Below are 13278 nucleotides of genomic sequence, written 5' to 3' on the forward strand. Positions count from 1 at the left end.
GTGTCTATGTATGTGTGTATTTATGTATGTCTGTGTGTATGTGTCTATGTATGTGTGTATTTATGTATGTCTCTGTGTATGTGTCTATGTATGTGTGTATTTATGTATGTCTGTGTGTGTGTGTATGTCTATGTATGTGTGTATTTATGTATGTCTGTGTGTGTGTCTATGTATTGTGACAGAGTCACTGACTCAGTAGGCTGTGACAGTGAATGGAGAGATGCTGCAGCCAGATCACTGAGTGTTAATCTCCTCAGACAGAGAAAGCACAGCTGAAGACTGATTAAACAGGGGCTGAACTCATGAGTGAAACAAGTGCTTTAAAAAGCAGGAAGTTGGTTACAGAAGGTGAGCTTGTTTTTCCACAGGAAGGTGGAGAGAACTCTCCCGGCTTGGAAGCCGTAGCAGCTGCTGCTGCTCTTGTCCCCAGTCCTGCGAGGAGCTTTGCTGCTGGGACCAGCTGGGACCCCAACCCAGGATAAAGATAAACATTGCTGCGAGGCTGGACACAGCCTGCTCCCCGGAACCGTGTTCCTATTTGCTGTTTGGAGCTGAAACAGATAAGACTTTATTCTTATTATGCTTATTGGTTATACTTTGTGTTGCATATGTTTTGGGCATGACCAGATTAGCTGGCTGTCTGGTTAGTAAGGGCTCAAGAAGTGAGTTAGTTTCCCCGCGTATTCCCCTAACTTGCTTTAATTTTCAAGAAAGTAGTTTCTTAAAGGGACAGTGCACCCGTACTTTATTTTGGTTGTGGCTAATAAACCACTATAGTTGAACGTTTCCCACCATGTCTAGCGTCTTACTGACCCCGCCGCGAGGCCGTCCTGCCACAGTATGTGTGTATTTATGTATGTCTGTGTGTATGTGTCTATGTATGTGTGTATTTATGTATGTGTGTGTGTGTCTATGTATGTGTGTATTTATGTATGTCTGTGTGTATGTGTCGATGTATGTGTATTTATGTATGTCTGTGTGTGTGTGTGTGTGTCTATGTATGTGTCTATTTATGTATGTATGTGTGTATGTGTCTATGTATGTGTGTGTGTGTGTCTATGTATGTGTGTATTTATGTATGTCTGTGTGTGTGTGTCTATGTATGTGTTTATGTATGTGTGTGTCTATGTATGTGTGTGTCTATGTATGTGTGTATTTATGTATGTCTGTGTGTGTGTGTCTATGTATGTGTGTATTTATGTATGTATGTGTGTATGTGTCTATGTATGTGTGTGTGTGTGTGTCTATGTACACTGGCGACACACTTTATTCGAGCTCGGCTAGTCCCACGAATTCGGGTATACCCGGTTGTATTGAGGTTTGTGACTGTTTTCTGCCCGAGTGCATTGAGTTATTTTCCAAGCAGGGATTGAAGCATTTTATTCCCGCTGGCTGCAATACTGCACAGTATATATATATATACTGCATTACAATTCATGAATTTATGCCATCTGGTAGACACGCGAAGCATTGCAGCCTATTAAATCCTAATCATTATCATTTAACAGATCAGCCGCCCGTCAGCCAGGCATGAACCCAGGCTGGGAAGGCAAAGGCAACGGGGCTTGTCAGAGGTGAGGAGCGGCGCATTCCAGGTATCTGCCAGGTACATACCGGGTATTTGCTCGAATAAAGTGTGTCGGTGCAGTATGTGTGTATTTATGCATGTCTGTTTGTGTGTGTCTATGTATGTGTGTATTTATGTATGTATGTGTGTATGTGTCTATGTATGTGTGTGTGTCTATGTATGTGTGTATTTATGTATGTATGTGTGTGTGTCTATGTATGTGTATTTATGTATGTATGTGTGTATTTATGTATGTATGTGTGTGTCTATATATGTGTGTATGTATGTATGTATGTGTCTATGTATGTGTGTATTTATGTATGTATGGACAACGTTGGACTTGGAACGTGATGACGTCATGCGCATTGCGGCACAAAGAGGATTGAGGACGCGCAATGATGATGTCACAGATATCGCGAGACTGATTGGAAGAGAAGGATCAGCGAATGAGGGGGAAGAACTGCCCTTGCATCGCTGGAAAGTGACGGACAATCATTGAAGGAAGGCTATCAGAGACAAAAAAGGACACATGAGGTGGGGTCTATTTAAGGATCTTTTTAATGTCGTTTGTTCACTATGCCATTTGCATTTGAGAAAGGCCCTTGAGGCCGAAACGTCATATATCACTGGCTCACAATACATTTTCTAAGCAGAAATCCGCAGTGCCCAGGTTTTTTCCTTTCTATTAAATACTGGAGTACCTCACAGAGATTCCTGAACCAGGAGCACCGGTATTTATATTTCCATTTGTTTTTTGGGGAGTGCAGCATTACTCTACAATTTGTAAGTATTTTCTGACTTTTGTGCTACAGTAGCACCCATGTACGACTGAATTTAGTGTTTATGCATACTGGCTGCTGCGGGCAGCACTCTATGGTATGATAAGATTTTTGTCAATATATCTGATTGTTCTTATATAGACCTGTATATCTACACAGGATTCCCCCCCCCCCCCCTTTTCTGTATTTGCACTGGTTCTGTTTTTTTGTGTGGTATTCCCATATGGAAGGATTGACCAATCTGTCCATCGGCATTACCAATAGGGCTCTTATAAAACCATTTAATCCAGAGGAAGTGGAGAGGATATTGTTTAAATCTACTCCCGAGGAAGCTTTTGGGCCAGATAGGCCTACTGATTATATAAATGACCTAGAAAGGTTAAAAAAGAAAGAAATCAAATTATTTTCGCATGGCACTACACTCTCAGAATACTATAAACAGAAATTGATCCCTAGAGGATTCTGCATCCGTAACAGACCCACTATTGGGAGTGACAATACAGATTTCTGTAATAACTGGTGCGGGATCCTCAATAGGGCATCTTTGGGCCCGATACTACTAGTTGTAGAGGAGGTTGGTGGCCAATTGCCAAAAGTGAGACAAGAGATTTTAAAGATTGAAGTCTCTATAGAACAAACTCGCCAGAATGACGTTACTGTACAATCTTTGGACGGTCTGAAAAATCAGCTAAAAATGTTTAAGGAGGATTTGATCCATTTTAAAAAGCAAAAATGTAAAACAGTAGTCAATGATTATAAGCAGGATACTATTTATCATTGGCCTAAACAAGAATAGTGCAGGAAATTTCAGGGCAAACCAAGAACCGCACCTAAAACCCAAGGCCCTCAATCAAGTGATTAAGAAGCCAGCTGTTCTTCTGCTGCGATAGCTCAGGCCCCAACACCACGTGGAGGCACTTTTTTAGGACAAGGCAAAACGCCTATAGCAAATGGAAAAGAAAAAAGGCAAGGAGGGGACGAGGGCAGCATAAGGACCCCACCAGTACTGCGCCCACAGCAATAGAACACCCACAGAACCTTGTAATGAATATGTCGGATTATCTACTTACAGATGCTGAGGTCAACATCCTGTCCAAAGGTCCATCTTTTGTACTCACTACCCTACCCAGTCGATTCGACAGTGAGGTCAAATTATTCAAACTAGAGAGAAAGCTTAACCCTAATCTTTTTTCTCCAGTAGGTTGCCAAACACAGCAGAGAACCCACAGCAGCAGCTAAGACAGGAGGTATGTAAAGTAAAATCCAAGTTTATTGCACCACACAGAAATCCCTCGGTTAACATTTTCATGAGATTGGTAAAAGGGATCTAGGGGTGTATCATGCTAAGAGCCATCATGTCGCCTACAATCTCTCAATAAGGGAAAAGAAACCTCTAAAATATTTGATGGGTAAAAAAGAATTAGTCTTTTACAAAGCAGACAAGGGAGGGGCACTGGTCTTACAATTCTACTCGCAATACTGGGCAGAAGTTATGAGACAACTCAGCAATGAGCAGTGTTACACGAAGTTAGATAGAGATCCCACTATGGGCTATCAGATGGAGATGAAGAATATTCTGGTCTTGGGAATGGGAAACTCTTGGTTACAGGAGAAAGAGTTTGAGTTCCTGGTTATGAAGAACCCACGCCGACCACTTTTTTAAACTTTACCTAAAACACATAAGAGCCTCTATAATCCACCAGGGAGGCCAATTATTTTGGCGACTAAATCTATCAACCAACCATTAGCCATTTATGTAGATTCTTTTCTACAGCCCCTGGTGATGAAAGAGGACTCTTATGTAAAGGACACTTTTGATTTTTTGGACAAAATAAGAGCGCTAGATCTCGGGAATAAGACCTACCTCATGGTGACAATGGATGTTACAAATCTCTACACCATTATACCATATGAGGGTGGCCTGAATGTAGTGAGACAAAGGCTGAGCGAGACACAATTTATGGGACCCCCAGTTAATTATATTTTGTTGTTGCTACATTTCATCTTATATAAAAAATATTTTCGTTTTGAGAAGGATTTTTATCTGCAAATATCAGGGATGGCAATGGGAAGTAATGTGGCACCCTCATATGCCAATTTATTTATGGCTGATTTTGAAAAGAAAAATATTTACTATTCTCCATTTTTTCCAAAAATGCTGTACTATTGTCGTTATATCGACGATTTGTTCTGCCTATGGGAAGGAACATCAGATGAACTCCTGGAATTTTTTGATTACCTACATGCACTGGAAACCTCTGTAAGATTTACAAAAAATTGGAGCGACACACATATTTCATTTTTAGATGTGTTGCTAGTTAAAAGTGGGAATAAAATAAACACCAATTTATATACGAAACCCACAGACAGGAACGCCACATTACATGTAAAAAGTTTTCACCCTGACTCTCTTAAACAGATGCTGCCGTACTCACAAAAAGTTAGAGCCACAAAAATTGTTGACAGACCGGTTCAACTTAAAGAGACATATGAAGAGATTAAATCTAGGTTTCTTTCTAGAGGGCACTCTGAGTCAGCGGTTGAGAAGGCGCTCACTCGTCCGATCTTGCAGACCAAACAGCGGGATGATCCAGAGAGGATAACAATTGTGACAAAGTACACGACAGCCAGTAAGTTCCTAAGACAAAGCATTTTGAGACACTGGAAAAGCCTAAATAGTGATAGAACCCTTAAAGAGGCTTGCAGATTGAAACCAAGATTTGCATATCAGAGGGGACAAAATCTCAAAGATCTACTGATTAGTGCAGACAGAAAGGAGGCTTATACTGTGCCCCATTTCTTAGATAACCCAAAGCCTGGTTGCTATCGGTGTTGCAACTGTTCAGTGTGTAACAGCCTCAATAAGGGTACCGAATTCACCCACCCCAGAAGTGGGAAGAAATACAAAATCAAAGGGAGGATAACCTGTACTACCATGTCGGTTATTTATAAGATCACGTGCCCTTGCGGTCTATGCTATATAGGCAAGACAAAACGTATGCTTAAAACAAGATATATTGAGCATAAAAGTAAGATCAATAATGCAACTGAGGAAACAGAGCTGATTAAACACTGCAGAGAATTCAGACACTCAGTGACTTCACTCAGAGTAATGGGCATAGAACAAGAAAAAACAGCATGTCAGGGATGGATAGGGATACACTTTTATTACAACGTGAAGCCTATTGGATATTCACGTTGGATACGGTCTTTCCAAGAGGGCTTAATGACAATCTATCCCTAGGTTGCTGTTGGAAGTCTTTGATTGGTGTTATGGTTTGTATTGTTGTTCATATGGGATATCACATCATACACACCTTTGGAGTTTTTTTAATTATTTTAAATTAAAGCTTCATTTTATAAAAAGCATCTTTTAAAGAAAATGCAGATTTTAATTTGTAATTGGTTAAGTATTGCACTCTGAGTCTTCCGAATAATTCATAGGGCAGAATGGATGTTTCTCTAAAAGCCTCTTCTTTGTTCACTGACATTTCCAATAGGGGATACACTATGGAGACTCCAGTCACTGATGACGTAAATCGTGGAGGAGACACGGAATCATAAGCACTGCCCCAGGTCTGGAATTAATGAAGCATCACGATAAGGGCAAAACGAAGCGTCAGGGAGGAGGAACAACATGAGAAGGGGAGGCTCTGGTCACTGATGATGCCAATCACGGAAGGAAAATCGGATTACAAGCACCGCCCCACGTCTGGAAGGAGTGAAGAATATCTATGCATCATTGGAAGGGCATAGCAACACACCAAGGAGGTGGGACAACGTTCGACTAGGAACGTGATGACGTCATGCGCATCACGGCACCAAGAGGATTGAGGACGTGCAATGATGATGTCACAGATATCGTGAGACTGACTGGAAGAGAAGGATCAGCGAATGAGGGGGAAGAACTGCCCTTGCATCACTGGAAAGTGATGGACAATCATTGAAGGAAGGCTATCAGAGACAATTAGGGACACATGTGGTGGGGTCTATTTAAGGAACTTTTTAATGTTTGTTCACTATGCCATTTGCATTTGAGAAAGGCCCTTGAGGCCGAAACGCCATACATCATTGGCTCACAATACATTTTCTACGCAGAAATCCGCAGTGCCCAGGTTTTTTCCATTCTATTAGATATTGGAGTACCTCACAGAGATTCCTGAACCAGGAGCACCGGTATTTATATTTCAATTTGCTATTTTGGGAGTGCAGCATTACTCTACAAATTGTATGTACTGTATGTATGTAATATGAATATAAGAAATATTTGGGCTCCCACAGATTAGTATTAAAATAAAAATCTGCAAAGCTATTTATGAATCAGGACTGAGGTCACATTACAAAACTATCCAGCATTAAATCACAGGAACTGGAATGTTTGGGTTAGAAGTTTTTATTAGTATATTTTTAGTTACATAGAAATCGGTGGCAAATATGAAGCTCAGATTTCCCTCCTGTATATGTCGGCGCAGAATTACTGATCCTGCTACAGAACAAATATTATTGTAAGGAGATGCCTGTGTATGAGCGTCAGGAGGGGCCCAAGTGATGCGTTCCTATCTTTGGGAAAGGTTATTACAGAGCACAATTTTCCAGAAATAATTCACTCACTTCATCGTCTCGCAGTCTGAACACAGCTATTTGTCTGTTGGAATACGTCTGACATTCAGACATTCTTCTTAGTGCTTCCAAAGACATTTAGGGACATAATATTCTACCTCTGGCCTCCCCCAAACACGAAATCGACCTCCTGCCCCCCCCCAACCATGAAATCTACCTCCTGCTCCTCCCATCTAAGAAATCTACCCCCTGCCCTCTCCCAACCCAGAAATCTACCCCCTGCCCTCTTCCAACCCAGAAATATGCCTCCTGCCCTCTCCCAACCCAGAAATCTACCTCCTGCCCTCTTCCAACCCAGAAATCTACCCCCTGCCCTCTCCCAACCCAGAAATCTACCTCCTGCCTTCTCCCCACCCAGAAATATGCCTCCTGCCCTCTCCCAACCCAGAAATCAACCTCCTGCCTCCTCCCCACCCAGTTATCTACCTCCGGTGTCCTATACTCACCCCAAAATCTACCTCCTGCCTCTTCCCCACCAAGAAATGTGTCTTCTATTTGCTCCTCACCCAGAAATCTACCTCCTGCCTCCTTCCCACCGAGAAATCTACCCAGGGCCGTCGACAGGGGGGGACATCTGGGACTGCTGTCCTGGGCCCGGAGAGTCAAGGGGGCCCGGCCCTCTGCCAGCGACACTAGACTTTATGGCCTGCAGGCAAGAAGGGGAATCCCCTTCCCACGCCCACAAAAGCCCTCCCTTTCCAAGACTCCCCAACAGGGCCCTCCCCTTCCTAGGCCAGGTCCCCTCTACTGGGCCCTCCGCTTGGCTGGCCGACACCAATCTGGAAGGGGAGATTTCCCAGGCTCTCATTCTGCAGCCTCTACCAGGTCTGCAGGCTTAACCAAGTGCCCCAGGTAAGCCCACTATGCTCTCAAGCCCAGTACCTCTTTTACCCCCTCCCAAGGCCCAGTAACCCCTCCCAGGCCCACTACCCCCTATCCCGAGGCCCAGTATCCCCTTTTACCCCTATCCCGGGCCCAGTACCTCCTTTTAAAACCTCCCAAACCCCAGTACCCCTCCCCAGGCCTATTACCCCCTCCCCAGGCCCAGTACCATCTCCCCAGGCCCAGTACATGGGATTTAGCTGTGGGGACATGGGATTTAGCTGTGAGGACATGGGATTTAGAAGTGGAGACTTGGGATTTAGCTGCAGAGACATGTGATTTAGCTGCAGGGACATGGGATTTAGCTGCGGGGACCTGGGATTTAGAAGTGGAGACTTGGGATTTAGCTGCGGGGATATGGGATTTAGCTGCGGAGATATGGGATTTAGCTGCAGAGACATGGGATTTAGAAGTGGAGACTTGGGATTTAGCTGCAGAGATATGGGATTTAGCTGTGGGGATAAGGGATTTAGCTGCGGGGAGATGGGATTTAGCTGCGGGGATATGGGATTTAGCTGCAGAGATATGGGATTTAGCTGCGGGGATATGGGATTTAGCTGCAGAGATATGGGATTTAGCTGCGAGGACATGGGATTTAGCTGCGGGGATATGGGATTTAGCTGCGGGGATATGTGATTTAGCTGCGGGGACATGGGATTTAGCTGCGAGGACATGGGATTTCGTTGTGGGGATATGGGATTTAGCTGCAGGCAAATGGGATTAAACTACGGGGATATGGATTTAGCTGTGAGGATATGGGATTTAGCTACAGGGATATGGGATTTAGCTGTGAGTAAATGGGATTTAGCGGTAGGAACATGAGATTTAGCTACAGGGATATGGGATTTAGCTGCGGGGACATGGGATTTAGGTGCGAGGACATGGGATTTAGCTGTGAGGATGTGGGATTTAGCTGTGGAGACATGGGATTTAGCTGTGGGGACATGGGATTCAGCTTTGAGGACATGGGATTTAGCTGCGGGGACATGGGATTTAGCTGCGGGGATATGGGATTTAGCTGCAGGATATGGGATTTAGCTGTGGTAATATGGAATTTAGCTGCAGGGACATAGGATATAGCTGTGGGGACATGGGATTTAGCTGCGGGGATATGAGATTTAGCTGTGGGGGCATGGGATTTAGCTGCGGCGCATGGGATTTAGCTGCGGCGCATGGGATTTAGCTGCAGTGGCATGGGATTTAGCTGCGGTGGCATGGGATTTAGCTGCGGGGACATGGGATTTAGCTGCGGTGGCATGGGATTTAGCTGCGGTGGCATGGGATTTAGCTGCGGTGGCATGGGATTTAGCTGCGGGGACATGGGATTTAGCTGCGGGGACATGGGATTTAGCTGCGGGAATGTCAAGGGAGACCAGGTTTATTAACAATTTTTTATACCGGGATCATTGATTGAGCAAAACAAAGAGGTAAAATAAATTGTAATTTATTTCATGAAAAGACATACACACAATGTAACACAATTCACAAGGTTAACACACTTACTGGGAATGGAGCTAACGAATAAATCCGTTTCTGGGACGAAATTCCTTAAGATGACCTTTTTAGGAGCATTTTCCAATAACCGGTAGTTGCTCACAAAAGTCGTGGAACTGTTTTCGGCCTGCAATGCCAGACGCGACCGCTACGTTCTAAAAAGAGAGACTTAGAAACTTTTCTGAGTTCAAAATCTTTGAAGCCGGCGCGCTTCTATTCAGTTCTGAGCATCTTTGAATTTGCCGCTGTTGGTTTGGCGCTTGGAATCTGCGCTCCTGATTGGCTGCAAGCCCTCTTAAGGCTTGCAGGCTCTCATTCACCAACCTCTACAGCCTATCAGAGTGTGGGAATTTCCCTGCCAGCCAATCACCGATTTGCCGGTATTGTAAAGCCGGGAGGGCACCTTTTTTCAGTCTGTAAAGGGGCATGCACCAACCTGGCACCTCTGTCTCTTTGCATACTGAGCCCACCCGCTGTCCAGGCTCCACAGAGTCTGGATTCTGGCAAATGGTTTCCGGATAGCCCTGTGTTAAACCAGGATGTGGGTACTCAAGCAGAACTGCAGTACCCCTTCTGTTCTAACACCTTGGCATCCCTGGGGATTTCAAGTATGGACCCCACACAGACACAGAGGCACCAAGATTGGTAGCCAGCCATCTGGGCTGTCCGGAATCCATGACTTGGAAATCTCACTGTTCATTTACAGGTGATGATTATATATTCCTATTAAATATAACCATTTAATAAAATATATCGTGCCCTGTCTTCTGTGTGCTGAAAGATGTAAGTTTGTGTTAGGACCAGTATGTCAGGCCAGAGTCTGCACTCATGTTAAGCTTCCATTTTGTATGGTCATAACTAGTTAAGATTCTGTAGTCAGCCTTTTTGCTGAAATATAATTCATAAATGCACTCAGTTTCTCTGCTAAATTGCATTTCATTCTCCCTGGCCAGGATATTACTAGATACTTTTGTGAGGTCAATTTCCTGGTGTTTTAGTAGAATATAATAGAATGGTTCTCTGCAAGAAGCAAGGTAGTGAAATAAAGTTGCTAAGACTCAAGGTCTCTTTTGATAACAGACAATGAATAAGCTATGTATTCAGAACATTGCTTGTATTGAAAAGGGACACGTCTCAAAAGTCACGCCACTAATATGTCCTGCCCCTAAATCACGCCTCTAATTAAAGCTACGCCCAAGACACACCTAGTATACGCCTATGTCACGCCTATGTTACGACTCTAACTAATATCTTTTTTCTTTCTGTATAAAAATCATTACCCTATGAGTAATAAATTGAGACAAAGGATTTGAAACCTGGCGTGCGTTACGTTTCATTTGGTTCGTCTCCCAGGCCTGAAAAGTTCATCAAAAATCGAAGATAACAGTGGCAGGGCGTGAAAAACTTCTCCGGGGAAGTCTGCTGCAAAATGGTGCAGATTGTGTATCCAGTCACAAGGCTTCAGTTTTCTTGGCAGAGGAAAGGCTCCTCTCAGTTCTGAAGCATAGGCGAGGAAATTAGGTCTTCCTTCAATTCTTCTGTGTGCTAAAAGATGTAAGTTTGTATTCTGGTGGCAGGGATGGAGTGAGAGTATAATTCACCTACCCTCACTAGCCTCATTCGTGGCACACATTAGAAAAATAACTTTTACAACTTTTACACAGTGCAAACATGCTCAGCTTTATCACCTAGCTGGAGCACCCCCTGAACCCCCATATTCGGCTCAGGGTACCTGGGCATATATTTGGGTATCTCTGCTATACTGGGGAACCTCTGCTACACTAGGGACACTGTGTATACCTGCAGACATAGTTTAACCCCTACATACCCATTTACCTTGCCTGGAAGATGCTGCAGCAGGGATCCTGGTGGTGAGCCGTAATAGTGCTTTCAGAGTCAGAGTTTGGCGGAGTAATGTGCTTGGCTGTATCCGAGAATCTCACTCAATCCCCGGATACAACTTTTGGGGTATCCCATAACTCTGGAACCCCGATACATAGAAACATTCTGTAAAGACTTTCTCTGGCAAACCCACCCTGAAACTTACAGCCTAGAAATCTCCTGATCCCAGCACCCCAGTAAAGGCAAAAGAAAAATAAATCTTTAATGTCGCAAAAGTGGCACACAGTCTCAGCAATGCATTGCGGGGACATGAGATTTAGCTGCGGGGACATGGGATTTAGCTGCGGGGACATGGGATTTAGCTGCAGGGATTTGGGATTTAGCGGCGGGGACATGGGATTTAGCTGCAGGGACATGGGATTTAGCTGTGGGGATATGGGATTTAGCTGCGGGGATATGGGATTTAGTTGCGGGGACATGGGATTTAGCTGCAGGGACATGGGATTTAGCTGCGGGGACATGGGATTTAGCTGCAGGGACATGGGATTTAGCTGCGGGGACATGGGATTTAGCTGCGGGGACATGGGATTTAGCTGCGGGTGCATGGGATTTAGCTGCGGGGACATGGGATTTAGCAGCGGGGGCATGGGATTTAGCTGCGGGGACATGGAATTTAGCTGCGGGGACATGGGATTTAGCTGCAGGGACATGGGATTTAGCTGCGGGGACATGGGATTTAGCTGCAGAGACATGGGATTTAGCTGCAGGTACATGGGATTTAGCTGCAGGAACATGTGATTTAGCTGCGGGGACATGGGATTTAGCTGCGGGACATGGGATTTAGCTGCGGGGACATGGGATTTAGCTGCGGGGACATGGGATTTAGCTGCAGGGACATGGGATTTAGCTGCGGGGACATGGGATTTAGCTGCGGGGACATGGGATTTAGCTGCGGGTGCATGGGATTTAGCTGCGGGGACATGGGATTTAGCAGCGGGGGCATGGGATTTAGCTGCGGGGACATGGAATTTAGCTGCGGGGACATGGGATTTAGCTGCAGGGACATGGGATTTAGCTGCGGGGACATGGGATTTAGCTGCGGGGACATGGGATTTAGCTGCGGGGACATGGGATTTAGCTGCTGGGATATGGGATTTAGCTGCGGGAACATGGGATTTAGCTGCGGGAACATGGGATTTAGTTGCGGGGACATGGAATTTAGCGGCGGGGACATGGGATTTAGCTGCAGGGACATGGGATTTAGCTGCAGGGACATGGGATTTAGCTGCGGGGACATGGGATTTAGCTGCAGGGATATGGGATTTAGCTGCAGGGACATGGGATTTAGCTGCAGGGATATGGGATTTAGCTGCGGGGATATGGGATTTAGCTGCGGGGACATGGGATTTAGCTGCAGGGATATGGGATTTAGATGCGGGGATATGGGATTTAGCTGCGGGGACATGGGATTTGTCTGCAGGGACATGGGATTTAGCTGCGGGGACATGGGATTTATCTGCAGGGATATGGGATTTAGCTGCAGGGATATGGGATTTAGCTGCGGGGACATGGGATTTAGCTGCAGGGACATGGGATTTAGCTGCAGGGACATGGGATTTATCTGCAGGGATATGGGATTTAGCTGCAGGGATATGGGATTTAGCTGCGGGGACATGGGATTTAGCTGCGGGGACATGGGATTTAGCTGCAGGGACATGGGATTTAGCTGCGGGGACAAGGGATTTAGCTGCAGGGACATGGGATTTAGCTGCGGGAACATGGGATTTAGCTGCGGGGACATGGGATTTAGCTGCGGGGACATGGGATTTAGCTGCAGGAATATGGGATTTAGCTGCGGGGATTTGGGATTTAGCTGCGGGGACATGGGATTTAGCTGCAGGGACATGGGATTTAGCTGCTGGGATATGGGATTTAGCTGCGGGGATATGGGATTTAGCTGCAGGGATATGGGATTTAGCTGCGGGGTATTGGGATTTAGCTGCGGGGATATGGGATTTAGCTGCGGTGACATGGGATTTAGCTGCGGGGACATGGGATTTAGCTACGGGGACATGGGATTTAGCTACGGGGACA

At 45.1% G+C, this 13278-nt stretch overlaps 2 long non-coding RNA genes across 3 annotated transcripts in view; both read left to right on the top strand.

Moving 5' to 3' along the window:
* LOC142491881 (uncharacterized) overlaps positions 1-1361 on the top strand; it is an 86395-nt gene extending 85034 nt beyond the window's left edge. The window contains exon 5 of the long non-coding RNA XR_012800568.1: positions 369-1361. This is a non-coding gene — a long non-coding RNA (uncharacterized LOC142491881). The remainder of the gene's footprint in view (positions 1-368) is intronic.
* A 106-nt stretch (positions 1362-1467) lies between these two features.
* LOC142492485 (uncharacterized) lies at positions 1468-10691 on the top strand. 2 transcript variants are annotated; one of them, XR_012800822.1, is made up of 4 exons: positions 1468-2101; positions 3545-3593; positions 4867-4976; positions 5847-10691. It is a non-coding gene; the product is annotated as an uncharacterized LOC142492485 (long non-coding RNA). The 2 variants fall into 2 exon arrangements; XR_012800821.1 differs by having other exon boundaries at positions 1468-3593.
* Positions 10692-13278: the final 2587 nt, after the last annotated feature.

The sequence above is a fragment of the Ascaphus truei genome, chromosome 4 (genome assembly GCF_040206685.1).
Source record: "Ascaphus truei isolate aAscTru1 chromosome 4, aAscTru1.hap1, whole genome shotgun sequence".
NCBI lineage: Eukaryota > Metazoa > Chordata > Amphibia > Anura > Ascaphidae > Ascaphus > Ascaphus truei.